Genomic DNA, 27,795 nt, shown 5'->3' with positions numbered 1-27,795 from the left:
GCTCCTGGGCTAGGGCCCTGGGTATGGAATCAGGAGTTTTGTTGTTTTCATTCAGATCTATTTTTATTTAAGTTTGACACCATCGGATTAGAAGATCTCTGAGGTTTTTTCAACTCTAATTCTATGATTATATTAATTTTATATAACTACTTCATTGTTGCAAATGAAGCACCTGAGACCCCAATAGATAATTACTTGTATAAAGTCATAAAGAGCAGAACCTGTATTCAAACCCAGGTCTTTTGACTCAAAAAGTGAATTTGGTTCAGTTAATCCTTTATAGCTAACCAAATTCACTATTGGAAGGACATTGCCTTTGTCAAAGTTTGTAGGTTTTGAGCCACAAATGAGTCACCTGGATGCCTTCACTTACTGGGTAGGTTCAGGGTAAGGCCATATTTGAAATAAATGTTCAAAGTAAAAATAAAAGTCTTCCGTTTCCTGCTAAGAAAGTCTGAGTACAAATTTGGGGAGGAAATATAAAGGAAAAGAAAATTGCTCAGTCACCTATAAAGACACTTCACTGATGGGACAAATACTGTATCCCTATTTGATGGAAGTTTCCCAGAGCAAACAAGGATCAGAAATTTTTGGAAATCCAAAGGAATAAGACCTGGTCCAAAGGAAATTGAACAAAGAGGTCCATCAGTGGACAGCAAACACTGAGGTTAGAAGCAGAGACCAAAGTGGAGTCAGGATTTGGAAAACTGCATGGCAACTTTAAGGAAAATAAATTACTCTCTGCCGAAAGCAAATATGAAAGAAACAGGCTCCAACTACATGGTAACTAGGACAGATGGGCTGTGAGTGAGGTAGTGTTTATCAGTGCTGCTGTTTGAGGAGAAATACATAAAAGTTTGCACCACCAAATCAGAGAATCTTGGTGGCACTATTAACATGGTGACAGCTGATTCGTAGGTGGAGAGGTGGCATCAGGAGAGGTTAATGAATGACTCAGAAGCATTATTTATTGTTGTTATTTATGCCCTTCCTTATCTTGGTTTATAAAATTAATTTTTCTGTATTAGGATATCTATAGCCTATATCATATAATTGGTCAACAGGAAGCACCTTTGAGATGACACTGGTACAATCCCAGATCTGACATGGGTGTAGAAAGCATGAGAAAACAGAAAAATAGCACTGGACTAGATTGGTAGACCACCATTACAGAGTTGTTGGAAAATTAGGTCCCACCAAAGTGTAGATTTTCTGGAAAAACCTGGAATCTAGATTTGAAATCTCAACTAGAGATCAAGGGTCAGAAGGGATTCTCTGGGTCATTTGCTGAGATGAACTTCTGACATGATGAACAAACCAGTTTAACTCAGTTTATTAATAAAGGGAGGATAAAAAACACAAATGGTGGCTTAAATAAGCCACCCCTGGAAATCCATTTTGCGGTAACTGTCCTATTATATTTCTGATGTTGCTAAATATCTGGAATGTCTCATAACAGAGAAGGTGAAAATTCTAGGACTTTATCTGGTGGTTTTTTAACAGACTTAAGGTATTCTTACAAATACAAAAGGCACTTAAAGGAAGTTTGCTCTTTTTTTACCCTAGTAATATTTCTCTCAAAGAATCTTCCTCTAAGACTTCTGAAAAAGAAAGCTGTCTACCTCTATAGAAAGAACTGTTGGAGTAGGGAAACAGATGAAAACATATGATTTTATCGATTGTTTATTTGGGTATAGGATTTGGGATTTTGGTTTTATAATATTATTCACTTACAAAAATGAATAATATGGAAATATGGTTTGCGTGATAATACATGTTAACGCAGTTGAGTTGTTTGTCAACTTGGGGAAGAGAGGTGGGGAAGAAGGATAGGAGACAATACGGATCATATAACTTGGGAAAATTTATATGGAAATCTATGGAAAAATAAAATAAAGATAAAACTTAAAAAAATATAGCTTCCTCTAACATAAGGATGATAATTAAGGTAAAAATGGAAGGTTCGCATTGGGCAAGGAGGTGGAAAGGAGGTATTCATTTGTCAAATCCTTAGTATTCATAGCTAGATAGAAAGCAAAGGCTTACTCTAATCTCATAAACTTTTTTTTTTTCTCCCTGGGCTCTGGGAAACCACTTTGCAGGACAGAGGCTTCTTTGGTCACAGCCTGGGTCTTTTTGTCCCCCAAGTCTGACCTTGCATGCTAATATGTGAACAAAATTATTTCCATAGTTAGATCACCCAGGACCTCCAGGAACCAAGGAAACCAAGAAGATTGGCTTTTGTGACTATACCCAGGCCACCCATGAATAAGTCCATTGAGCAAGTGGTAAGAAACAGCTATTCAGTCTATAAATATGCCCAGGGTTGGCCTCCAAAGCCAGTGATGTCAGAGAAAGTGCACAGACATCTCCAAAAAGACAAGTTCGGCATGATGAGGTCCATGCACAAAGGATAACTTCCTCTCTGTCACTATGTGTCCAAGCTCGATGCAGTAGGGTTGGTGGGTGGCCAGCCCTCCCTAGAGCCCTCTGAGGAACATCAGGTGTGTCTGAAGCAGCTCCATCAGCCCCAAGGTAAGGCTGAATGAATGATGGCGGTTCTCTGCCCTTAGGTGAAAGAGAAGGTAGGAAAATGGGCTGGAGCTGGAAGAAGAGACAGCTGAAAAGGGAGAGAAGAGAAGGGATACCAGGACTGCCAAAAAGCTGTTGAGAGGTCTCACAAAGAACTCCCTTCGGCATTTGGCTGGCTGGGCTTGCCATTGAGTGTGAGCAGAATGGGGAGAGTGCCTTTCACAGAACTGTTAATGGGAGATACAAATTGCTTACGTAATGCCCCTGCACCAATGAAGGAACAGCCTGTCAAAGGAAACTTGGAGAAATTGCAACCGGAGATGAAGCTGGGACAGAGCCCAAAGTGCTTTGTGCCATTCGTGGTTGGGAAGAGGGTGGAGATGGGGGTGGGATGAGTCAAAGTTTGGTTCATAGCTCCAAAAGGACACAGCCCCGAGGTCAATATCACTCTAGTCACAAGATATCATGACAAGAGACAGTAAACAGGGAAATCAATAGGAGGAATAGGAAGCATCTTTGAAAAAACCTAATGAGATGCTTGAGTTGCAGCCAGGATTCTACAAGGGCCATTCAGCACTTGGCTCCAGAGCTCACCCTGGGGATAATGCTTGCTCAGATGTTCCCTGGGCATGGGGCTCCCAGGAATGATGGGGCACTGCTTGTTCTGGTGCTGTTTACTAGCCAAATGGAGTCCCAGGGTCAATTTTGTTAAGCCAGACAGAAAATTACCCCTAAATTGTTCGCCCTGGGCGTACAAGAGAGTTGGCTCAGGACTGATAGTTGACAGCAAGTTTCTCATGATATCCAGGCAGGTCCTTTTTTGGTTCTGGAGGAAGCAATCTACCGGGCTGAGTTGTGGAGAGAGAATGGACTGAATAGAGAGTCAAATGCCTTAAAGGGGTTAAAATAGTAAGATTCCCTGTTTCAGGATCGCTGAGGTGGTCCTCGTTTTAGAAAATGATGTCCTGGCACTAAGGAGAGGTGTTAGTTGGTATCAGCTCAGGTCTTCCTGGCCACAACTAGCCAGTATTCCTGTAGAATTTATATTGCCCTGAATTGTTCCTAGTTTTGTATTTCTAGATGACCCCTCTCTCACGACTTGGTCTTTACCCTAGAGTTCCTCAGTACTTAGAGTATACTGTACTATCATGAGCTCACCTTTGCTCTATATTTATTCACTTCAATTCAAAAAACATTTATTGATTGATACTATGTGCCACCGACTGTGCCAGGCACTAGACAAAAACAAGAGTTTTTCTTCAAGCTTAGATTCTACAAGATGTCTACATGTATTTAAGGAACTATACATTTGTAGGGAGACCATTTCTTATAGATTTTTTTGCATTTTAGAACTAAAAGAGAATTTAGAAGTCATTTTTATTAATAATACTTCACTTTGGGACAGCTAGCTAGCTCAGTGGATAGAAAGCCAGGCTTGGAGATGGGTAGTTCTGGGGTTCAAATCTGGTCTCATACACTTCCTAGCTGTGTGACCCTGAGCAAGTCACTCAAACTCCCCTCCTACTCCACTTCCCTCCCAATCTAGCCCTTCTTGCTCTTCTGCCTTGGAATCAATACTTAGTCTTGATTCTAAGACAGAAGGTAAGGACTTAAACAAACAACCAAAAAAAAAAACCTATACTTTATATTGGACTTGCTGAACCCTTTTCAGAGCCATTCATCTACCTCTGGTGTCCACCTTTCACTCAACTCTCATCAGTGGCTCCAAGAAGCTGTAGCATGTGCAGCAGCCACACACCAGTAAATAAAACTTATGCAGGCCAAATCTGGTTGAGGGCAACCAACAGGTCTCAAACCTATCTGGGAGTTAAGGGGGTGTTTACCCCAAAGCATGTGAAGACTTCCATGGGTAAAAGGGACAAATGAAAAGAATTTGTTCCAATAGCATGAAGACAACTGAAAGAGGCTCTGTTTAATTCTTAGAGCTTGGTCAAACTTCAAAGAGGCCAAGATCATCCACTGCATCCCAGGTCATGGCCACTCATCCCAACTTTTGTCTTGCCACTGGACTTTGATGACTCTGGAAGAGAGAGTGAAGCTGATGACTTTGTGCAACTCTGCCTCACTTAAATCCAATTCATGCACAAATTAATACACCCCATTATGTTATTGGTCCTCTTTGATAATGAAAGACCACCCCCAACAACAACCTCACAGTATACTACTTTAGGGTCTGTAAATCCCTTTCCTAACAACCAATCCTATTACATAGATAGAACAAACCATTATCCCTACTTTACAGATGAAGAAACTGAGAGGTTCTTTGAGGTTAAATTATTTAGGAAAGTTCTTCTTTTATAAAAACTGCTAGGGAAACTGAAAAGGAATCTAGCAGAAATTAGGCTTAGACCAACATTTATACAATACCTGGTAGTAAATTCAAAATAGATATGTGATCTTAATATTAAAGCTCATGCCATAAAAATTAGAAGAGAAGCAGAAGCAGATCATTTACCTCTCACAGCTATGGATATGAGAGTGATTCTTAAACAAACAAAAGGTAGAGGCAATTACAAGAGAAAAATAAATACTTTTGATTATATGAAATTGAAAAACTCTCCTTCACAAACAAAATTAATGTATCTAGGTTACAAAGAGTAGTTAATTGGGAAAAAATCTTTTTATCATATCTTAGATGAAGTTTGTCCAAGATACATAAAAACTTATCTATCTATGTATTTATCTATCATCTATCTATCTATCTATCTATCTATCTATCTATCTATCTATCATTCTATCTATTTACATTTTTGTATAATGAATGGTTTTGGTTATACACACATTTTTCTGGGTACAGATATGTTTTTATAAACCATTCATATGCACATATAGGCATATATAACCAAAATCATCTTCCAATAGATAATTGGTCAAATGATATGAACAAGAAAAGAGGTCTTAAAATGAAGGATTACAGGGGGAAGATAGGTGATTCAGTGTATTGAGAGCCCAGCCAGTGGGAGATACTGGGTTCAAATATGTCCTCAGATACTTCCTAGCTCTGTGACCCTGAACAAGTCACTTAACCCCCATTGCTTAGTCTTACTACTCTTTTGCTTTGGACCTAATACACAATATTGATTCTAAGATGGAAGTTATGGGCTTAAAAAATGAAGGATTCCAAATTATTGATAACCATATGATGAATATTTTAAATCAGTAATAAGAGAAATGTAAACCAAAACAACTCTGAGGTTTCACCTTACACCCAGCCAATTGTTAAAAATGGCAAAAGATAGGAATAGTCTATTGAGAAGTAGCTTCAAGAAGATAGGTGCCCTGGTGCCTTTATTCCTCTCTAGACTACTTTTCTGACTCTAGACTTTTCCTTTGATCAAATGATTCCTTCCAGAACTTCTGTTTTAAGAAAGACCTTCAGACCACCCATGCTTTAATTCTTCTCTTGCTGTACTACTGATGGTCTTCCCAGACATCTCCATTTCTATCCCCCAACTCATTAGAATGAAAACTTGAAGGTGGGGATTGTCTTTCTGCTTGTAGTTATATTCCCACCTATACAGAGAGGTTGTCACTTCAGATCATATCCAAGAAAACAGTGATTCCATGGTTAAGTGTAAATAAAACTTAAAGAGCCATTCTTTGATAGGTCCAGAGTATTAGGTGTTCCCTCCATTTGAGAGCTGGGCTGTATCTTCACTAGTTTTCTGACCCACAGAGGAATTTAGTCTTCCCGGAATCGCTTACAGTAAAGTTCTAAATTACCACTAAGAAGCAAAACCAAACCAAACCCAGTGACAGCTTTAAACACTTGGTGAGAATAGTGAAAGGATTTTGTTGAAATGCTCGTTTTAGTATTTAAGTTGAGAAGAACAGGAAGTAGGCAATATTTAAAGCAAACCGTTTTCATTCTTTTTTTTTTCTTTCAAATTACTGTTTTGTGTAGTTTTAAGCATAACTAGAAGACTATCCAGCAGAAGTTTGGTCCATCTGCTACTTTAGCATCCACTAAAAGTCTGTTAGACCTCTTAAGGAAAATTTTGAAGAGAGGTCTAATTATTTGTTTGAAAGTTTTTGCTTACAAAAAAAATAGAGCAAAGGGCCAGTCAGTCAACTGGTCACAAGAATTTATTAAACATTTACTATGTGCCAGACATTGTTTCGAGTACTGGTGATAAAAGGAAAGACAAAAAAATCCCAATCCCTGCCCTCATGACATTCATGTTCTAATGGAGGGACAAGTTGTGAATAACTAGGTTTACATGATTCCCTAGTTATGGCAGATGGAGACCTAATTGCTCCACAAAGCCCTTTCTCATAACTACAAAAAGTACTGCCTATTTCACTTTTCTACATTTTATCCCAGAAAAGATTCAGTTTAGTACCATCTTAAATAAGCCAAGGTTGTTTTTTTTTTTTAAACCCTTACCTTCCGTCTTGGCTCCAAGGCAGAAGAGTGGTGAGGGCTAGGCAATGGGGGACAAGTGACTTGCCCAGGGTCACACAGCTGGGAAGTGTCTGAGGCCAGATTTGAACATAGGATGTCCCATCTCTAGGGCTGGTTCTCAATCCACTGAGCCACCTAGCTGCCCCTTTAGTACCATCTTAGAGAGGATCTTACATCATTCTCTATTTGGCTCATGTATATATAATTTTTTCTCTCCAAAAATGATCTCTTTTAAGACAAGGGTTTTGCTGCATACTTCTTCTATCATCTCCCATCATGCTAGGCATATGAACGATAGAATAAAAAAGCATTTTAAAAGCTTACAATGGGTCATGCACAGCCAAGAGCATTATAGTTGTGCTCAATAAACACTTGAGAAATTGAACTTACTGCAAAAAATTGAATGTTCTTCTTCCACAGGGACTGGAACTTAATAATGAAGTTTTGGTGACTGTAACATACTTAGTGGGAATGGACCTACGTCTGAGCATAGAACCATAATTAGGAATTTAAAAAAATTTGGAACAAAAACAATTGTCGAGAGTATAAGGCATTGGTGGTATACAGAGGATGGTGTGACTATCAGAGAGGGAGGGGAATGATCCGTCCCACCAGAATTTGACAGCATGGAGAATGGGGACAGCATTATGAGAAGCAATATGGTACAGTGGAAAGTAAACTGGATTTGGAATCAAGGTCCTATATTCAAATCCTGATACCATTACTCATCCCTGTGCCATCCAACAAATTACTTAGATTTTCTGGACTTCAGTTTCCTCAGCCGTAAAAAGAGGGAACTGCACTAGATGACCCTCAAAGTCTTTCTTAGTTCTAAATCTGATCATATGTGTCTTTGAGGTCTGGGCCACTGGGCATGGCCTGAGTCTAATGACTGAAATTCTTAAGAGACAGTATTTCTTAACTTTAAAATAATGTATTAATTGACTGGTCAAGACATCCTAATCTCACCCAGTGATTCTCCTAAGGATCAAAAAAATTCCAACCCCACTTTCCAGGGTACCTAAATTCAATATGGGGAGGTCGTTTATTTCGCTCCTCTACTGAACTTCCCAAGAAATCTCTACTTGGTAAATAAATAACTGATTAGGAGGTGGTCCATTAAACTCTCAGCCCTTCTCCATACCAACAATTGCTGCTTTGTCACTAGGCAGGAAAAGAATCATTAGAAAAAACCCTTCCTGTCAGTGAGATTTTGTGTAAGGGACACATTCCCAAGGACAAAGAAAATGCAAAAATCTTAAGACTGTTTGGTACCTGAGGTCCAAGACCTGAACTTAATAATTCTCTCTACTACACAGAAATCAGAGCTTTTCTACTCCAGGGACCTGATATAAGAATTAATATAGTATATGAAAAATAAATCATCACATCAGGAAGGGATAGAGTAGATGCCATCAAAAAGGGAAACGAGAGGGTATTGAAGACCTCAACTCAATTTAATTCAACAAATTAAGTACCTACTCTGTGCCGCGTGCTGTTTTAGGTGCTCGGGATTCAGAGACAAAAATGAAATTGTCCTTCCCTCAACGAGTTTATATTCACAATTCACTTTCCACCCGCTAGGGCAAACTATGTTTGAGGAAACCTTGTGTTACTAAAGGGGAGAGAATAAAGTCCAGCGTCAGTCAGCCTGACACATTTATTTATGTAACAATATATGAAATTATTTCTTTGGTTTTAGTGGTTCCTGAAGCATGGCAGGCAGCTAGTACAAGAGACTAATCTTACCTTCAACCAAGATTCAGAGTCCTCCATTCCTTGCTCTTAGCTCTAGTTAGACCCCTCTTTTTTTTCAGGGGTGGATGTGGATGGGTGGGAATGAGAGAAGCAAGGGGTGGTGGTGGGTGGGAGAGGAGGAAGTCTTGAGGTTTCCCAGTGAAGGCTATTTCTTTGCCTCTCAAGTATCTTGGGTGACTAAACAAGTAATTATTTATATTCTATTTTAGGGGAATGGGCATTCCGCCTGTGTAGCCTATTGCGGAGGTTAGAAGTCAAACTGTTGTAAACCCACAGAGGGAAACCCTGTGGGGAATTATGTAAGAGTGGGACAGTTTTTTTCTCCAATGCTTTAACAGGCAATTTCGGCACCCAGGGGATCCATTACAAAACATATCTAAAGCAGGATGAGGTAAAAAAAGGTCTTGGACCACTGCTACTGAGGTCACTTGCCTGATAAGATGAGGTAGAGCAGGGAAGTAGGAAGGCACCAGATGTGGGAGTGTCGATTGTGTGGGATCAACATTTGCTAGCTTCATATTTTTTTAGTTGTTAATTTTATTTTTTCAGTATTTTAGTTTTCTCCCAATTTCATGTAAAGATAATTTTTAAAAATTTAAAGATATTTTATTTTATCAATTACATGTAATAATAATTTTCCACATACATTTTCTGAAGTTGTAAGATCCAAATTGTCTTCCTCACTCCCTTCCCTCTCCCTTCTCAGAGATGGTAAGCAATTTTATTTGTGTTTTGTATATATATATATATTATCATGCAAACCTATTTCCATATCATTCGTTGTTGTAAGATAATGTTCACATACCAAAACCCCCAAATAAACTAAAGTGAAAAGTAGCATGTTTTGATTAAAGACAATTTTTAACATTAGTTTTCTAAAATTTTGAGTTCTAAGTTCATTTATCTCTCCCCATTCCTCCCTCCCTGAGATGATAAGTAATTTGATACAGATTATATCTGTGCATGCAAAACATATTTCCACATTGGTCATGTTGTCGAAAATGGCACAAATCACCCACAACTGCTTTGTATTTTAATTGAGTTATTCTCACTATCTTGATGCTTGATGTTTTCAGTGTACTGGAAGGGTATAGTTGCTATCAATGCCCTTTAAATTTTGATGCCTCAGGATCTGAGACAGAGCTACTCCCCTGGAGCTGTTAATATGCTTTTTTCTCTTCTGTAAATAAGATGAGGGAAATATTTTCTTTCTCTTCTGGTTCTGAAGAGTGTAGAATTGTACTACAAAAGGGAAAAAATGAATTAGGTAACATTATTTCCCCCTTTTCCAAGAAAGTTGGAAACATTTTTTTTGGAAATTAGATAAAACTGATTTCCAAACTTTGAGAAGAAACATCATCACAGTCATCATAGTCAAAGATTGAGAACTGGAAGAGACTTTTAATATTGCCTAATCTAACAGACCCAGGTCCAGAGTGCCAACCCAATGCCCTTTTCACTGGCCCAGGATGGTGATCTCAATACTATACAATTGTATACTGTATATACCTTAGAGAATCAAAATGCAAGCCATTGCCTCTACTGCCTTAGCTAGTCCTATTCTTTTTTTTTTAAACTGTTACTTTCAGTCTTAGAATTGATACTGAATATTGGTTCCGAGGCAGAAGAGTGGTAGGAAATTGGGGTTAAGTGGGTTGCCCAGGTTCACACAGCTAGGAAGTGTCTGAAGTCATATTTGAACCCAAGTCCTCTCACCTTGAGGACTGGCTCTTAATCCACTGAACTCTTTAACTGGCTGCCTCAGTCTATTCTTAAAGATTCACTGGCTCTCAGTCTAGAAAAGTTTCGAGTGCTTCAGTTTGGGGTTTGGTGGTTGTAGTTTTGTAACCAATCTTGCAATGTTTTTTTTTTTTTTATCATTTTTCATCTCTTCCCTCACCATGGCTTTTTAGATCAGGACAGAGAAGAAATTACAAAATGATTTTTTTTCTCCTTCATGAATGCTTCACTATTAGTCTCTTGCCTTGACAAAAAGATATTAGAGGGGAAATCAAGTGACTCAGTGGACAAAGCCAGTCCTGGTTTCAAATCTTGTCGACACTTCCTAGCTGTACTTTAGCCCAATTTGCCTGGTCCTCCCCTCTCTTCTTACCTCAGAACAGATCCAGTTCTAAGAAAGAAGGTAAGGAATTTTTTTTTTAAGGGAGTCATTCTATCCCTGGCAAGAAAGGAAGGCGCCAAATACAGGCAGAATTTGATCGAAAAACAAAGGCAGCAAAGTTAAGTTTGCTCCTTCTTGGCTTAGACTTGTGTGTATTGTCTTTAGCTGTGCCCTAGGCGGGTTAACCTGGTCTTAAATCTTTCAGAACATCAAGGAGAGTTCCTTGAATCTTGGCCTGGTGCTTGCTGCAGTTCAGTGACTGCTTTAAGGCTTCAGGTTGAGTCCTGGAGAACCTGCTGAGCTCTTGGCAGACAGTCCCCTCTCCAGACCTCTCTTCTCTGGGCAGTCAGTTGCCTCCTTCTTCACTGGACAGGAGGACTCCAGCTTTCATCACTGGGCCCCACGCCCTTGGCCCTCCTGGTGCAGAGAACCCTGAGTGACAGGTCCAGGCAGCGAATTTCTAATTGGAGGGGGGAGAGGGATTTCAGGGGGAGAAGTCTACACAAAAGCAACTGTAGGCGATTCTTGCTTTTAAGTGTCCCTGGCCTTAGGCTGCTGCTAGGCAACAAGGTGCACAAACACAGCCAGAAAGTCCAGGTGGTGGGGGAAGTATGGGAGGCTCTGTACTTAGCCCTTGACCTGCTCTTGCCCCTGGGGGTGAGCCACGAATGCCCAGGACCCACCGGCCAGAGCCTCACACCCTGTTCTGGAGTCATTGTTTTCTTAGCTCCGAGGCAGCATGCCAGAGGGCTCACTGGAGGACCATCTTGATGTTTAAAACAAGCACAAAAGGGAAAAGTGAGTGTTTTCTTGGCTCCTTACCACAAAGGGGCAGGAAAGCAGCAGACTCTGGGGCCTGGAGACCTTGGCCAAATCTTGCAGCCTTTACAGTTAATTCTGGGCCCGGAAGGTGATGATCAAGCCCATGTAGATTATTCTTGAGCCCAACGGAGAAGGGTATTTCTAAAGACCCTTCAATATTTAGCACCTTGCCCATAGGGTCATGGACAGGCGTACCCACCATGGAGAATGCCTCCCCTTTCTTTTCTTCATTTATCCAAGTCTTGCTTCTCCCTTCAAGGACTAGGTCTCCCTCCTTCTTCCTCTATGACAGTGGTTCTCAACCTTTCTAATGCCAGTGACCCCGCAATATAGTTCCTCATGTTGCGGTGACCCCAAACCAAAAAATTATTTTGGTGTCTATTTCAAAACTGTAATTTTGTTACAGTTATGATTCGGAATGTAAATACCTGATATGCATTATGTATTCTCATTGCTACAAATCAAACATAATTTAAACATAGTGATTAATCATAAAAACAATATTTAATTTTATGTTGAGAAATATTAATCCAGCAGGAGGCAGCTTGAGCACTGGGGCGGAAGGTAAGTCCTGCCTGGGGAGGGGGTCTACAGACACTGCCTTCTTCTTCCTGTCCTCTCCCTCCAGCTCAAGCTGAAGCTTCACTTTGCTGGGGTTATCCCCTCCAGGAGTTATCTGCTCCAGGATTCATTCTTAACCCCTCCAGAGCCAGCACCCTGGTGCTCTCTCTGGGTCTCTGTTTGAGTCCAGTCTCCAGGCAACAAGGTAAATCCATTGCCCCTCATAGGGGGAGGGCTGCTGATAAGTAACTAATATTAGTACAATGTGCAGGCAGCAGGGTCCCCATTCTTTCTGAGATCTTGCTGTAAAGTAGCACGATTTCTCAGTGGCTAAAGCCATCGGAAATATATATTTTCCGATGACTTTAGGCGACCCTTGTGTTTTGGTCATTCAACCCCCGCCGGGGTCATGACCCACAGGTTGAGAACCGCTGCTCTATGAAGCCTTCCACCAATACTCCAGTCCATAGTGATGTATTGGCATTTATTATCAGAGCCATCCATTTCTTCCTGAAATAGTTGCCTCTTTGTTGTTTCTGTTGGATAATCTGGACTAGAAATTCCTCAAGGGTAGAGATTCTGGGCTATCTAGACATTGGACTCTAATCCCACCCCAACTCCCACCTAGGACAGGACTCTGCAGATAGAAAACACATCATAAATGCTTGCAGTTCTTGTATCCTGTAGGAGCTGCCTTCCTAGATGGAATGGAGCATCACAACATCAATAGCTAGCTGATATAGAGGGCAGAGATCAAATCTATTTCTCTGACTCTCTAGCATTTATCAGGTTGATTTGTAAGACTTTTTGGGATAGATTGATTGAAATATTGATCGAAATATCTTCTCAGTTGAATAATTAAGGCCTCGGCAAAAACTCTGTTTATTTAAAATAGACTTGCTGTGACCTAGGCCTATGACCCTGATCATCCTGGTTACCGGATCATCACAACTGACACAGCATAAGAAGAGCTAATATTTAAATAGTGTGGGGCAGCAAGGTAGTACAATGGATAGAGTTGTCAACATGGAATCTAGAAGCACTAAATTTGTAGCCTAGTAAAATCTGATGAGCCCCAAGTTTTAGGACTAGCTTGTAAATTGGAGACCCCAAAGCTTGTCCTTTTTCCCTGTTCCTGTGAGAATCCATCCTGAAGGGAACCTCAGGTTGGCAGTTTCAGATTGAATAATGGACTCTAAGGTAAAGACAATCCACTTGAGGTGGAGGCTAAGCCCAAGCAGAGTGACACTTATTGTCTCCAGAAGCCTCCCAGTATATCACATCCTCCTTCCAAGGATTGAATTTGGGACCTTCAGTTTATGAGACTGATGTGCTGCCTACTGCTCTACAGAGTCACTTGGCTTGGGTTTAGCCTCCACCTCAAGTGGATTATCTTTACTTTAGGGTCTTTTATTCAATTTGAAACTGCCAGCCTGAGATTACCTTCAGGGTGGATTCTCACAGAAACAGGGAACAAGGACAAGCTTTGGGGTCTCCAGTTTATAAATTAGTCCTAAAACTTGGGGTTCATCAGATTTTACTAGGCTACAAGTTTGGGCTTCTAGATTCCATGTTGACAGAGTGCTGAGCTTCACTTTCCTGAATTCAGATCCAGCCTCAAACACTTGCAAACTGTGTGTCCTTGGGCAGTTCATTTAATCCCATTTCCCTCAGGTTCTCCATCTATAAAATGAACTGGAGAAGGAAATGGTAAACTCCTCCAATATCTTTGTCAAGAAAACCCCCAATGAAGTCATGAAGAGTCAGACACAACTGAACAACAACAAATTAAGGTATACAAAGTGATTTACCTAGATTTGTTCTTTTGGTCCTCACAGTAGCCCTACCATAAGTACCCAAAGTGCTATTATTACTCCATTTTAAACTTTTGGAAAATGAAGCTGAGAGATCAGCACCTGCCCAGTGTCATATAGCTAGTAAGTGTCTGAGGTCAAATTTGAAACAAGGTCTTCCTAACTCCAAGTCCACCCAACAACCTAGCCCACTCCTACAGTACTTAGTATTTACCAGGTAGAAGATGTCACTGTTTAAGATAGAAAGCAATCAATGCTATTGGTACTATATGGTCTGCCTTATGACAAAGCCATTTTATCTTAGACTCAAGCAGTAGGGTATTTATTACATGGGGGGGTATCAAGCCCATATATAGTAGAAATTGTTTTTTCTTTCAGTTTCCAAAAACTGATTTAAAACACTAGGCTTAATGACTCACAGCTGTGGTGAAAGTATAGCACGCAGCAAAATGGTTCCATGTACCTTTCTGGTGATGTCCGGCTGAATAGACAATTGAGGAATTTTAGCAAATGCTCCTTTAATAGAAATTTAGTTGTGTTGGGAACATGATGGGGGAAAAGGTAAGCCCTTTAAGGCACAAATGTGGAAGAAAGGGAAACCAGCAAGAAGAGGGAATAGGCATTTAAGCACCTACAGTGTTCTAATCACTGCGCTAAGAACTCTTGCAAATTTTTTCATTCACTCCTCACAACAACCCTGGGAGGAAGGTGTTATCCCCCCATTTTACAGTTGAGAAAAATGAGGTGGGCAGAAATGAAATGATTTGCCCAGGTTTATATAGCTAGTCAGTATAGGAAGCAGGATTTAAAGTCAGGTCTTCCCGATTCCAGGTGGACAGCTCTATACACTGCTCCACTTAGAAAGCCATTAATTCAGGTTCATGAATATAACAATGGACGCAAATAGGCTATAGTCAGAGTTTTGGGGGAGTCACAAAAGGGATAATGTCACCCTATGAACCCTAACTTATCTCCTGTCCCTGAAGAATAGAAGACCAGAAATAAAGCCCAAGTGATCTGGCCCCTGAGAAAGTTTGTGTGGGAATATGTAAAGACAGGAACTGGGTCATCAGGACAACTAATTTCCCAGGAGCTCAAAGTAAGTACACCACAGAAATGGCAATGAGTTGTAAGATAGATATGTCAGGGGCAGAAGGGAAAGAAAGATGGGAAAGGGATGAGGAGGGGAGGAGAGACTATAGAACATATAAATGAAGAATGTGTCACATTTCTCAGATGCATTGACCTTCCTACTAGGATATAGAACTGCCTTCCTGGGTTTCTTGATTCAGTAGACTTTAGCTATTTGACCCTGCCATCTCACTATATATGATGTGCCTTTGTCTTGGATATGTGTACAATTATTTCCCCCTTTGTAAAGGATGATAGGGTTCTTCTGAAGGAAAATAGTGAAAGGAAGAAAAAATCTGGATTTTAATGCTCTAGGACCCCAGATTTCTTAAGCAAAGAAAGCTACAACTGACATCTGGGAACTTGTTGTGCTAAGTAAATAGAAGTATATCATCTCCTTGAGTATAATGACTGCCATCATGTTTGTCTTTGTGTCTCTAGCACCTTCCAAAGTGTTTGGCATATTTTAGGAGCTTAATAAATGGTCTTTGAACTTGGTGTAGATGATACTAAGCTATTACCAGGGTACCACAGTATAGAGGGTCTTGCCTAGAGCAGAGATTTAGAAAATAGTCCTGTGCCCCAGATATAGAGCCAATATAAGCAAAGCAGACTGGAGCGTGGGGCCAGAGTTAGGGTTAGGGTTAATTCATACTTCTGTAATATCTCCTTCAGGACAACTTTTTTTCTAATTCTTTTCTCATTGACTATTTCTCAGTCTCAAGGTTCTAAGGGTAACCCTAAGGGACTAAGTATTTTTTGCTTACAAGTCCCTAGTGCTTCCCACTGATTGTCACTCAGCCATACTTACTTAGCTTTTAGAAATAGACATTTATTAAGGTGCAATAGGAGTACTATTTAGGGATATAAATGGGAAGCCTAACTCTTCTGACATTTTAACCATTTCAAGTTCCAAAGATCATCTTCCATCTATTCAAGGGTGAAGGGCAGGAGTGTGATATTTTCTTTGAACAAACTTTGCTACCCCCATAAACCCCTACCCTGCTTTCCTCTGTTACATAGGTAAGGTCTGGAGTGGGAGAAATCTGCTTCTCAAAACAGCTAAAGAAGCTTAACCCTTAAATTTCTTTTTATTAATTTATGTTTCATTGTTACATTAAAATACCCAGATAACTCCCTCTTTCCCCTCCTTCCATTAGACAAAGCATCACTTGACAAAAAGACATATGTATATATAAAACTATATATTGCTTATGTCTACTTATCAATTCTTTCTCTGAAGACAGACATAAACAAGTCATTCTTCAAACAATATTTCTGTTGCTGTATAAAATATTCTCTTGGTTCTGTTTATTTCACTCTTTATAACTGCATATAGGTCTTTCTATACTTTAAAAAATTAACCTGTTCATCATTTCTTATGGTACAATAGTATTCTTTCACAATCATATACCACAACTTGTTTTACCATTCCCCAATTGATGAATGTACATTCTTTCACATCTTAACTTGTGAAACAATTCCTAGAATCTCATTCTGTAATATATCTAGCCAGAGGGGTGTCTAATTCTTTTAGTCAATTCTAATGCTTTTTGTCATCCAGTGGCTTGAAGAACTTGACTTAGTCTTTCTGGGCTTCTTACATGTTTCTTCTTTCCTCATATTCTATAATCCAGCCATATTCGTCTACTTATTGTTCCTCACAGGCCATCTTCCAACTCTTGTATCCATAACCATTGTCTCCTCATGCCTGGAATACTCTTCTCTATCTGCCAACTACTGTCTCTTATAACCTCTAACTTCCCTCAAGATTAATCTTAAATATTGACTTCCATAGGAAGTCTTTCCTTCCTCCTTTGCCATTCTCAGTGTCTATATCTCTTAGGTTAACTTGTATTCTATAGGTATCTTGTAGTTCTCATTAGAAAAAAAATACTGGTTGTCCTCTGAGGTACCACCTCACACCTATTAGACTGGCCAATATGACAGTAAAGGAAAATGATTAATGTTGGAGAGCATGTGGCAAGATTGGGACACTAATGCATTACTGGTGCAAGTGTGAATTGATCCAACCATTCTAGAGGGTAATCTGCAGTGATACTCCAAATGGCTATAAAACTGTACATAGCCTTTGATCCAGATATCCCAAAGAGATAAAAAAGGGGGTTAGGGTTTGGAAGGACATACTTATATAAGAATATTTATAGCAACTAATTTTTGTGGCAGTAAAGATTAGGAAATTATAGGGATGTCCATCAATTGGAGAATAATAGCTCAACAAATTCTAGTATATGTTGGTGGTGTGATACTGTTGTGCTATAAGAAATGATAAGCAGGATTATTTCAGAAAAAGCTGGAAAGGCCTACATGAGCTGATACAGAGTTAAATAAACAGAACCAGGAGAACATTGTACATAGTAAGAGCGATATTATATGATGATCAACTGTGAAACATTTAGCTATTCTCAGCAATACAATGATCTAGAACAATTCTGAAAGATTTATGATGAAGAATGCTATCCACTTCCAGAGAAAGAACTGTTAGAGTCACAATGCAGAGCAAAGCATACTATTTTTCACTTTGGCTTTTTTGTGTTTTTATTTTGGAGTTTTGGTTTTATATGAATATACTCTTATTAAGAGGGAAGTATGTTTTGCATGATAATACATGTATAACCCAGGTCCAATTGCTTACCATCTCCTGGAGGGGAGAAAGAAGGAAGAGAGGGAAATAATTTGGACATCATAATTTTGGAAAACTTATGCTGAGAGAGTTATTATATATAATTGGGTAAATAAAATATTTTTAAAAGATTAAAAAAGAAAAAAGAAATCTCCTTTTATAAAGTTATTTTATATGATAAAAAAAATACAGGTTGTCTCCTCCATTAGAATAAAAGTCCCTTGAAGGCAGGAACTATTTTTGCTTTTACCTCAAATCTTTAGTACTTAACACAGGTCCTGCAACATTTTTATTGTTGTTCATTTTTTTCTAATCATTTCTCACTCTTACTGACTCCATTTGGAGTTTTCTTGGTAAAGATACTGGAGTAGTTTGCCATTTTCTTCTCCAGGTTATTTGACAAGATAGAAAAATGAGGCAAACATTGTGACTTGTTCAGGGTCACACAGCTAGTAAGTGTCTGAGGTCACATTTGAACTTAGGGCTTTCTGACTCCAGTCCTGGTACTCTTATCTTTTGTACTACTTGGCTGCTTGCCTAGAACATAGTACGTTTAATTAATACACAGTGACTGATTGATCCTATGATCTTCCTTTCTTTTCTCCTTTTCTCAAAATACCTGCTATAACATGCAATTAAAAGAGAAGTTACTTTGCATCTCTCCACATCTGATTACTTTCAGGATATTTTTGTTCTATAATCTAACTTACATAACTCCTATTTCAATTTAGACTCCTTTTAATTTTGTGCTTTACTCTCTGGCATCATCTTCAGCATAATAATTTTTCATAGATGTGTAGAACAATGACAACCAGCCTTCTCTTCTTCAGGATAAATACTATAATCCCAAGTCACTTCTGCATAGGTTAAAAATTCAAAAGGTTATTCCATAGAATGTGTTTCAGTGCATTTGCAGTAAGTGCAGAGAAGAGTGATCATTAAAAAAAATCACTGTCAATTGCTCAGAATTTCCCTTGAATACCATTTGGTACCATTTGGTTCACAAAGATAATTTTACCTAGAGATTTACAAGAGTGCCTCTGATCTGAAAGTAGAATACCTACAAACTTAGTTTTTTCTGTGTTACCAAAAAATCCCACAGGGCTGTGATTCAAAAGGATGAATTAAAATAAAATACAATGAAAAGGGGGTTGCATGTTAGTACAAAGTGCAAGGAGTCTTTGAAGATCAGGGAAGATTCATAATGCATTTTCTTAAAATTCAGAGAAATGGCAGGCTATGCTGTAAAGAGAGGCAACAATGGAGTCTGTCAAAGACTTTCCTATCCTTAGTCCCAACTCATTGCCTAGTATTGCATGATCACTGCCAATTTGGGCCAGGGTCACAGCATTTGATTTGTTCAATTCACAATGAACCTGTTTAGCAGTATTTGAATGACAGGAATGCCACATATACTTAATGAGGTTATGTAGATAAGCTCCTTCATGTTGGAATTCAACAGTCCAATTGAACATCACTTTCACTGACATTTATTTGCTTTTCTTAAGATTCAGGAAGGCCATTTTAAGTTTTCATGTCTGTAGAATGGAAAAAAATCAGAATGGCTCCGTAGTTATTTTATGTCATAAGAACAGATAGAGCAATATTAATGTAGCATTTTGAAATCATGAGAATTGGTGGCATACAAACCAAGAGGGATATTTTCCCACTCTAGGAGGTTGGACCCAGGAGACTAAAGGTCTCACTGTGCTTATATAAGTAGGTAAGAACGTTTATATGGGCTATTTGTGTCTGACCTGTGGTAGAACCTTCTGAGCTCACACTGGTCTGATCAGCCACAGTTGGACACACTGTACCTTGACCCCAACATAATGATATCATTTTGGTCCTCTTAGAGTATAAAGGACAACAACAACAATAAATGGGTGAGTCACTGCTTGGAATTTTGATTATATCTTATGGATATGGACATAGCCAAGTCATTGAGAAGACTGAGATCATCTCTTAGACCCAAGGATTTGATAGCCAGAATCTTAGTCACAGCACTTCCTAAGGAAAGCCCAGCAATAACCCTGAGGCACCAGGGCTAAGCACACATTGAGAGCAGAGCTCAGGAGGACCAAGACCATACCAATATTGTCACACCCCATAGTGGATGAAAGTCTAAGTCTCAGCATTTCAGACTCTATGATTGGGATCTCTATGAAAAATCTATATGAGAAAAATAAAATGGAATTACCATTGAAAGATTGACATTCTGCACTTTGCAGAGTTAGCTCATTTAATGCTTATTCCTCCTGTGTAACAAACACTGCAGATGGGATGATGAGTTGGATCCAGAGATGAATAGAAGAAGAAAGTAGGTTAGGCTTCATTTGGCAAATTGTGTAGTAACTTCAACAAACCCAAATGACTTGGACCTCAAATAGTGACTCTATTAATGGTAATTCCAGTGACTTTTGCTGGCTTGCAGGAGCAACATTACTAACTTAAGTCTATAAGTCTATAAGTGCATCACTATGCACTACAGAAAAAGAACAAGTATTAAGCCTTCTAAAGTAACCTCCCATTAGATATAGTTGTTGGAAGAACATGGAAGATGTATACCTTGTTTTTCTGTGTTGTTTTGGTGTTGTGTGTGAGTTTATATGTTCACTTTCTGTAATCATTCCCCAGAAAGATATCCTACAACTACTCTGGAGTAAGGGACAAGATTTTGGACTATGCTGTTCAAAGTCAATGGGGGTTAATATCTATAGCAGTAAGTCCTAAATGAGCACATTCATTGATTAAAATCCCTCTTGACATTTGATCTTAAAGGTACCTATTTGTTAGCTAAAATATGCCCAAAGGTTTGATTTTAAGTGTCAATAATTTGAAACTGCTTAATATAAAATGTTAACACTAATTTAGTAATAAAATATTTTATAACAAATAATACAATTTTAAGCATCAATACCATGAACAAATTTATGCAAAATGCAAAATTTAAATGCTAGTTGTGGAAATTAAAACTGTATTATCACTCACCTGAGAAGCTGTTAATCTTTTTAATGGAGGCAAGAGAGCATAGTTCTAAGAAACAAATCATTAGAACAGACAACAAGAAGAGAGATTCCTTGTAGTTGGTAAGGTTCTTTACCTCCTGGTTTGTAGAAAATATTGTGTTGATTGAATCAATCTCTGGCATGTTTCAGGATCTCTTTATTCATTTTTATTTTTTAAACTCATACCTTCCATCTTTGAATCAATACTGTCATTTGGTTCTAAGGCAGAAAAGCAATGAAAATTCAATGACTTACCCAGGGTCACACAGCTAGGAAGTATTGGAGATGTTATAGAGGAGGGGCTCAAGACATACTTTCTCAGATTTATCCAATGTGTTGATTTTTTTGGAATTGCTTTAATTTTTATTTGTTACAAGAAAATATTGGATTGGGGATCCTATAGTCATTGGAAAGTGACAGTTAAAGAGCATCAATAAATACTTTAATAGGAAAAAAGAGTAGGTTACAACACAGTTTAAATGATAACCTATCTATAGGAAATGAATTAAGGGACATTAACATGGTACAGTAGAAAGAGGATCTAGGTTTGAATTCTGCCTCTGCCCCTGTCATCTGTATGACTATGGGCAAATCATTTAACCTTGGTGAGTTTTAGCTTCCTCATCTGTCAAAGAACATGATTGGAAAAGATGATATCAAAAATATCTTCTGGTTTTAAAGTAATCTATTATAGAAAAAATATATGATGGCAAAAAAAGAGGGTTCGGTCATGTATTGAATGAAGAAAGGCTGCATTGCTATCCCGGAAATACAAAAATAAGAGGACGTTTTCCAGTTCATTCAGTACATTTTCTAGGGAGGCTTTGTGGGAGAATATGTTCAAAAATTGTACAAGGTAAAAAAAGGCATGTATGGACTCTAATCTGCACCAGTGGAAGGAAAGCTCACATCAGTATGGTCAAAAATTCAGTGAATTATTAATAAGCAGAACCTTAATGAATAACTTTACTTATTTTTCTTCCCATGTTAAGACATTAGCCTAAGTCTAATTTTTAGGGTTAATGCTAACTATACAACTGGGAAAGCACATGGCCAGAGGATTTGGCCCATTTTATATAATACACCCATGTCAATCAATTGACCAGAAATTACAGGAATCACATCAGATACCAAGACCATCCCAAATGTCAAGTCACCTAGGTCACCATCTAGTTGGTGTGGTTGTTTTTCGTTTGTTTGTTTAGGGAGTATTTTTTTGGTCATGTATATAGACTTGGCCCTTATTATTCACAATTGTGAACCTGGCACCTTTCAGAAGCAGTAAAAACCTTTTTTTAAAAAGCACAACAAACCATCAGGAAATCCTGAGTTCTGAAACAAAGGTATAAAAGCTAAGAAAAGACACACAACCATTTTCAGGATTTGCCAGGATATGAGTAGTTGCCTTGGGAATAAGATAAGACGCAAGACACCACAATTGCTGGGCAATAGACTATAGGGCCCCTGAAAAACAAAACAAAACAAAAAATAGTAAGAAAGAAGGGACTCATGAGCTTTCATTCTGGAGAGCTGAAAAAAAAAACCCAAACAAATTAAAAACTCTTTCAAACTCGGGCTGAAAATGGAGACAGAGCAGGAAAATGAGTAAGAACACTAGAAGTAAGTTAAAGCTTTCAGGAAAAACATGAGGACAGGAAAAAAAAACAAACACCAAAAGCCCACGATGATTTAATGCCAGCTAAATGAACCAAGGGAAGTGGGGAGTGTTTTTATAAACATGCTGGGAGTTTTTTTCAAGAGGAGAAAGAAAGTAGATCCATTAATAAATAAGACCGGAAGCAAAAAGCTAAGATAACTCTAAAATGACTGAGCCTTTTTAGTGGCTTTTAAAAATTGATCATTAACAAGAAAAATGTAGATAAGGGGCATGAACAATTGGGAAATAGTAAAGATTCTGTAATTGTGGCGATTGAAATTGGGCCTAAATAGCACCTATCCCAAAGCCTTTAAAGGAATTAGCTAATGAACTTGTAGGTCTACATTCAATTATTTCTGGGAAAAGCTATCAAGAATAAAGAGGGCACTAAAGAGCTGGTCATTTTTATATCTTGTACCTTTGGGGATGACTTTGAAGGTGTTCAAAATCCTTCCCAGATAGAGAAGGTGTCATAGTTTTTATCTGAATTAAAAGAAAACTGAGTCACTGGAAACTGGAAGAGACCTCAGAATTGTTAAGCTCAAATACCAACTCAGTGGCAAAGGAAGGTTCATTTTCTGTATTCTTCTAGGACATCTTCCAGCCTAAGGAAGGAAACCAAATATAACTTTCATTTGGAAAGTGAGGAAATGATAGTTTTGATCTTTCCAATAAAGGAGAGAAGACTTTTCCAGAGGCCCAATTTTAATCTTTAGTGGGAAAATACAAAAGAAAAAAAAAAGTTGTTTGTAAGCCTTTTGCAGGGTTGCAGAAAGGGATACGAATTTCCTGTCAGCTGCTTCACCCCTCTGGCTGAGAGGGCCTCTGGCAGTCATTTCAGAAGAGGCAGATATGGCGTCTCTAATGGAGTCTCCACTGTGTACCTGTCTTTCATCCTCCTTCTTGCTCCCAGTGTCTTGTAGCCTGTAGCAGAATTAAATATCTTGAATTTCACACATCCTACACTTCACCCTACCAAAAAAAAAAACACTCCAGAAAGAATCCTTCTTTCTTCTATTGATTACAAAATAAATAAACAGATCTTCAATCCTTCTGCAATATAGTGACCACTTGGGTTATACTTAGAATAGACTGAAACCTTTTAGAATTTCCCCTTGGAGACTAGAGCCACATGCGCATTTAACCCTCAACAGGCTATGAACTGGTTTCTAGCAAATGTTTATCTCAGAGTTGGATGGTTATTGTGAGTAAATGCTGTGTTTTCAGGAAGCCTGATCTTTGAAGAATTGGTGTAATGCCGTATTCTATGGAGAAAAGGATGCTGGCTTTGCCACTCAAGGACCTGGGCTCAAATCTAGGCTTTTGCCACCTGTGCCCTAGGTGACCTTGGACAAATTCTCTCTCTCTCTCTCTCTCTCTCTCTCTCTCTCTCTCTCTCTCTCTCTCTCTTTCTCTCTCTCTCTCTCTGTCTCTCTCTCTGTCTCTCTCTGTCTCTCTCTGTCTCTGTCTCTGTCTCTCTCTTGGTCTCCATCTGATCATTTATACAAGGAGAAATAAATAAAATGGAACTATTTAGAGTTAAATGAAATTTAAATTTAAATAAGTTAAACTAAATAAAATGACCTCTAAGGAGGGTCCTTTGCAATTCTTGACCCATTATCTTAGCATCCTATGATCTCTGATGAATGTTCCCTGCTGGAATAACAGAAACTTGAATGAGTAGAAAGGAACAGCCAAAACCCCCCATCCAGTGGCTCAGGGCTTGGCTCCCAGATCCCTCTGGCCCCACATACCCTATCCCTTGTTGGAGACAGTATTGGAGGCCAGGGAGTATTTTTATCCCATTTTCCGAGCGGTGGGGATCAATGATGGTCAGTAAAGAACACATCTCGGTCAGCAAGGACGGTCATTTTGTCCTTGGCCGACTTTGGTAGGAGAGAAAGGGAAGACTGTGGCCATCTGACATTTGGTGAAGCTTTTGGCTGCGTGATCGCAGAAGAGTAACTGGAAATAAATTTCTATTTGCCTGCTTATGAGTAGAGCCCAGCAGATTGAATCTGAAGCCTATAGGTCCAGTAAACAAAGAGCTGTGATAAGTAGCAAGATATTTCTCTGAGCAAATGTGGGCAGTTCCGGACTGCAGGGAGCTGTTTCCCATCTCTCTAACAGTCCTGTGAGTTTTTTATGACAACGATCTCCATAGCAACCAGGTGCCCCGACACTAAGTGGATATTAAAGATATTAAATTGGAACCTGGTGAGGGAAATCCTTTCTGGCTTGGGTTTCACTAGAGTCACATTAGGTTGGGAGAGAGTGGGTGGGATCACCAGGCCTGGAGCTTTCCTCCCGGGGCTCTCTTTGGAGACCACTGGCTGCAGGGGTAGGGAGAGGAATGTGGCTGGCCTCTTCCTCCTGAGCAATTTCTTTTATTATTTTTACTAATGATGTAGAAGAAAGGGTAAACAGTAGATTAATTAAATTTGTATGAAGTTAAATGGGGGAGGTGTTGCAAACACCAGCAAGGACAGAAATTATGTCAATGGCCCTGGAGGAATTAGAAATACAGTCAGGAAATAGCCAAGGGAAAATCGACCTGAAAAAATGCAAGCTGGTACATGTTAGGGCAAAAAAATACAAATCCCTGGCACACAGAGAGAGGGGGACATTTACAAAGCCGCACAACTGGGGCCAGGAAGAATAATAAATGAAAGAGATCTCTTAATGGGAACTGGATGGAGGCTCTGAGACAGGAGGCAAAGGCAGGACAGCACCAATACAGCTCTGAGCTGGCTGGACAGAAGCACTGAATCACAATGAGGAAAGAGATGAGACTCCTTCACGGTGTACTACCGGGGAACTTGGAAGAGCTTGTTATGAGAAAGAGGGTAGAAAAAGAATGAGAAAGGAAAAGAAGAAAAGCAAAACCCAACAGCTCAAAAGAGACAGCACCAGCCTGTTCTAACTTGTGAATCAATGACAGAAGACTCTGCCATCAGCAGAATCCCATCCCCTGAAAAGTAATCATAACTGCTCATATTTATTTAGTACTTTTATATTTCCAAAGTGCCAGACATATTTTTGTCAATAACACTGAGTTTAGGTGCTACTACTACCTACATTTTACAGCTGAGGAAACTGAGGGACAGAGCAGTTAAAGGAACTTGCTTAGGGTCACACAACTGGTAAATGTCTAAGGAAGGATTTGAACCCAGTTCTTGGGACTCATTTTTGGCTTCTGTTGTGAAAACAACACAAAGGAAAAGTCAGATGAAACAGGGTTAATCCTTTAATTTAAAGGGGAGGGAGCTGTTCCCTCCTACCTTTTCCCTTTACCCCAATCCCCAGGCTAGAAAGAGGTTCCTTTTTATTTGAAGTGATGATATCCATATGCTGAGTGAGTAAGAAGGGAATGCGATCAATACACAAGAGCCAGGACTGGGAGAAGAGAAATAACTGAGTGAGTAAGAGGGAGTGAGCTGACGAAATGCAACAAAGAAAAATGCAGCTTGAACCACAGGAGAAGTTTCCCTGGGTGACATCTAAATCTTCTGCAAATGGACTTGTAGAGGGAACTCCCATTGCTCCCATAATGTGTAACAGGACTGGTCTAGTATGCCGAGCACACAGTTGGGAAGGAAGCATGCAGGATGTGTGGGGAGTGGGTAGGAGATGGGGGGAGGGGGAGGGAAGTTAGGGAGGTGGGAGGGTGGGGCAGGGATGGGGAATGCAAGCAAGATGACCTAATACTTGATTCTCTCCTTAATCATTCCATGAACTCACTCTTTATGGATTCAATTTTGAAATGTGTGGTTTGTTGGTGTTGGTTTTTAAAAAAATTTTTCAGGATATTTGGATCCCTCCAAGCTAAGAGTGACAGGAAAGGAACCTTCCTTCCCCTAGAGAAAAGTTAGGGGTTAAATCTGCCTATGGGTAGTGTCAGGGGAGACAATGAAAGGAAACCACATTCTCCATGAATGAGGGGAGAGAAGCAGGGCAGAAGGCATTTTCCCTACTTGACATAAATAAGGTCCTCAATATGTTTAAAATTATTTAACATATCTTTGAAAAGGAGCTTGGCTTGCCAACAGACAGACAGACCGTGCATGGAGAAAAAGCTTCTCCCTAGCTTCCTTCTCTGCTTCAACCCCAGAGATGGTAGGCAGGGAGTTTTGGGGGTCTTTGTTTAGTTCTTCATTAACGATTCATAAAATTCCAGATCCCTGCACAATAAGTACAGTCCTCTGAATGTTATTAGAAAATCCTATTTCTAGTCTGTTATGAAACAGAAGTTTTGATGTGCAGCCAGATTTATGTGGAACTCTGGAAACGGAACACTTGGTGCTCTGTAAAGCCTGCGACCGAGCGGGTGTTACATAAAAAGCTTTCCTAGCAACTCAGGTTTATCACAAAATGAGAGGCAGCCATGGAAAAAAAAAATCAAACGAGTTAATGCAAAAACAGGAGCCAAACCACTATCCCCATTTGCTCCAAGGCTGACAAATATGGAGGACCAATTTTTAACCCCTGCTAGGAAGGGAGATAGAATGACAAGCATTTCTGTCCCTTCTGCAGGTAGAGACCAATGAATGGCATTGTGGAATTGTCTGGCTCACCAACAGGGACATGAAGACAAAGCAACTAATTTTTTTTTTTTTGTTCCTGAACTAATTGCTTATTGAGATGCACATAAACACATCTTCTTTCCTCTTCCTCAGGCCTCACCCAGTTATTCTGGGTACAGCAATGATAAAAGAAAGTAAGGTCACGTCATCAAATCTCTGCCAAGTGAAACACATCTAATGGCGAGACGGCATGTCTGAAGCAAATGGATAAAAATCTCATTTCCAAGCTATTGGATCCAAAATTATGTAGATTAAAATCAAATCCTTTTTGGTTGTTGTTGTTGGGATTTTGTGAGTTTTGTGAGTTTCTTAGAGGCATTCATCTAGTGACTTTTTTTTTTTAATCCCTAAGGTTGGGGGATTTAAATCCTAGAAAAGGAAGGAACCTCCCAAAATTGTTTTGAAGTTATAATTAAGGATCAGCAAACTATTGTTATTTTTAGTAAAAATGTCAGTCAGTGCACATCAGAGAAAGCCATAGAGGAAAAGAAAAAAAGGTTTTCCCTGGCAAGAAATTGATGGCGTTTTTGAGTAAGAGGATGAGATGGGTGAAGGGGAATCTGGGTGAGGAAGACCTGGAAGTTGAGAGGAATTAGACCTTTGCAGAGAAGAGGAAATCCCCTTAGTAAAAGGCCCCGGTTATCCTTGGTGACCCAAATCTTCCATACAACAACCCCATTCCGTATACCTTTGTCAGGTTTCAGTTCTGAGTCCATTATTTTGACTCCCAAAAGAAA

General features: G+C 39.3%; 1 long non-coding RNA gene across 2 annotated transcripts; it reads left to right on the top strand.

Moving 5' to 3' along the window:
• Positions 1-2,302: 2,302 nt before the first annotated feature.
• Positions 2,303-27,345, top strand: LOC103099221 (uncharacterized). Of its 2 annotated transcripts, none has more exons than XR_461838.3 (2): positions 2,303-2,535; positions 27,152-27,345. It is a non-coding gene; the product is annotated as an uncharacterized LOC103099221 (long non-coding RNA). The 2 variants fall into 2 exon arrangements; XR_008916259.1 differs by lacking the exon at positions 2,303-2,535 and adding an exon at positions 25,783-25,893.
• Positions 27,346-27,795: the final 450 nt, after the last annotated feature.

Source organism: Monodelphis domestica, chromosome 2 (genome assembly GCF_027887165.1).
Source record: "Monodelphis domestica isolate mMonDom1 chromosome 2, mMonDom1.pri, whole genome shotgun sequence".
NCBI lineage: Eukaryota > Metazoa > Chordata > Mammalia > Didelphimorphia > Didelphidae > Monodelphis > Monodelphis domestica.
This window is presented reverse-complemented; position numbering and strand designations above follow the sequence as displayed.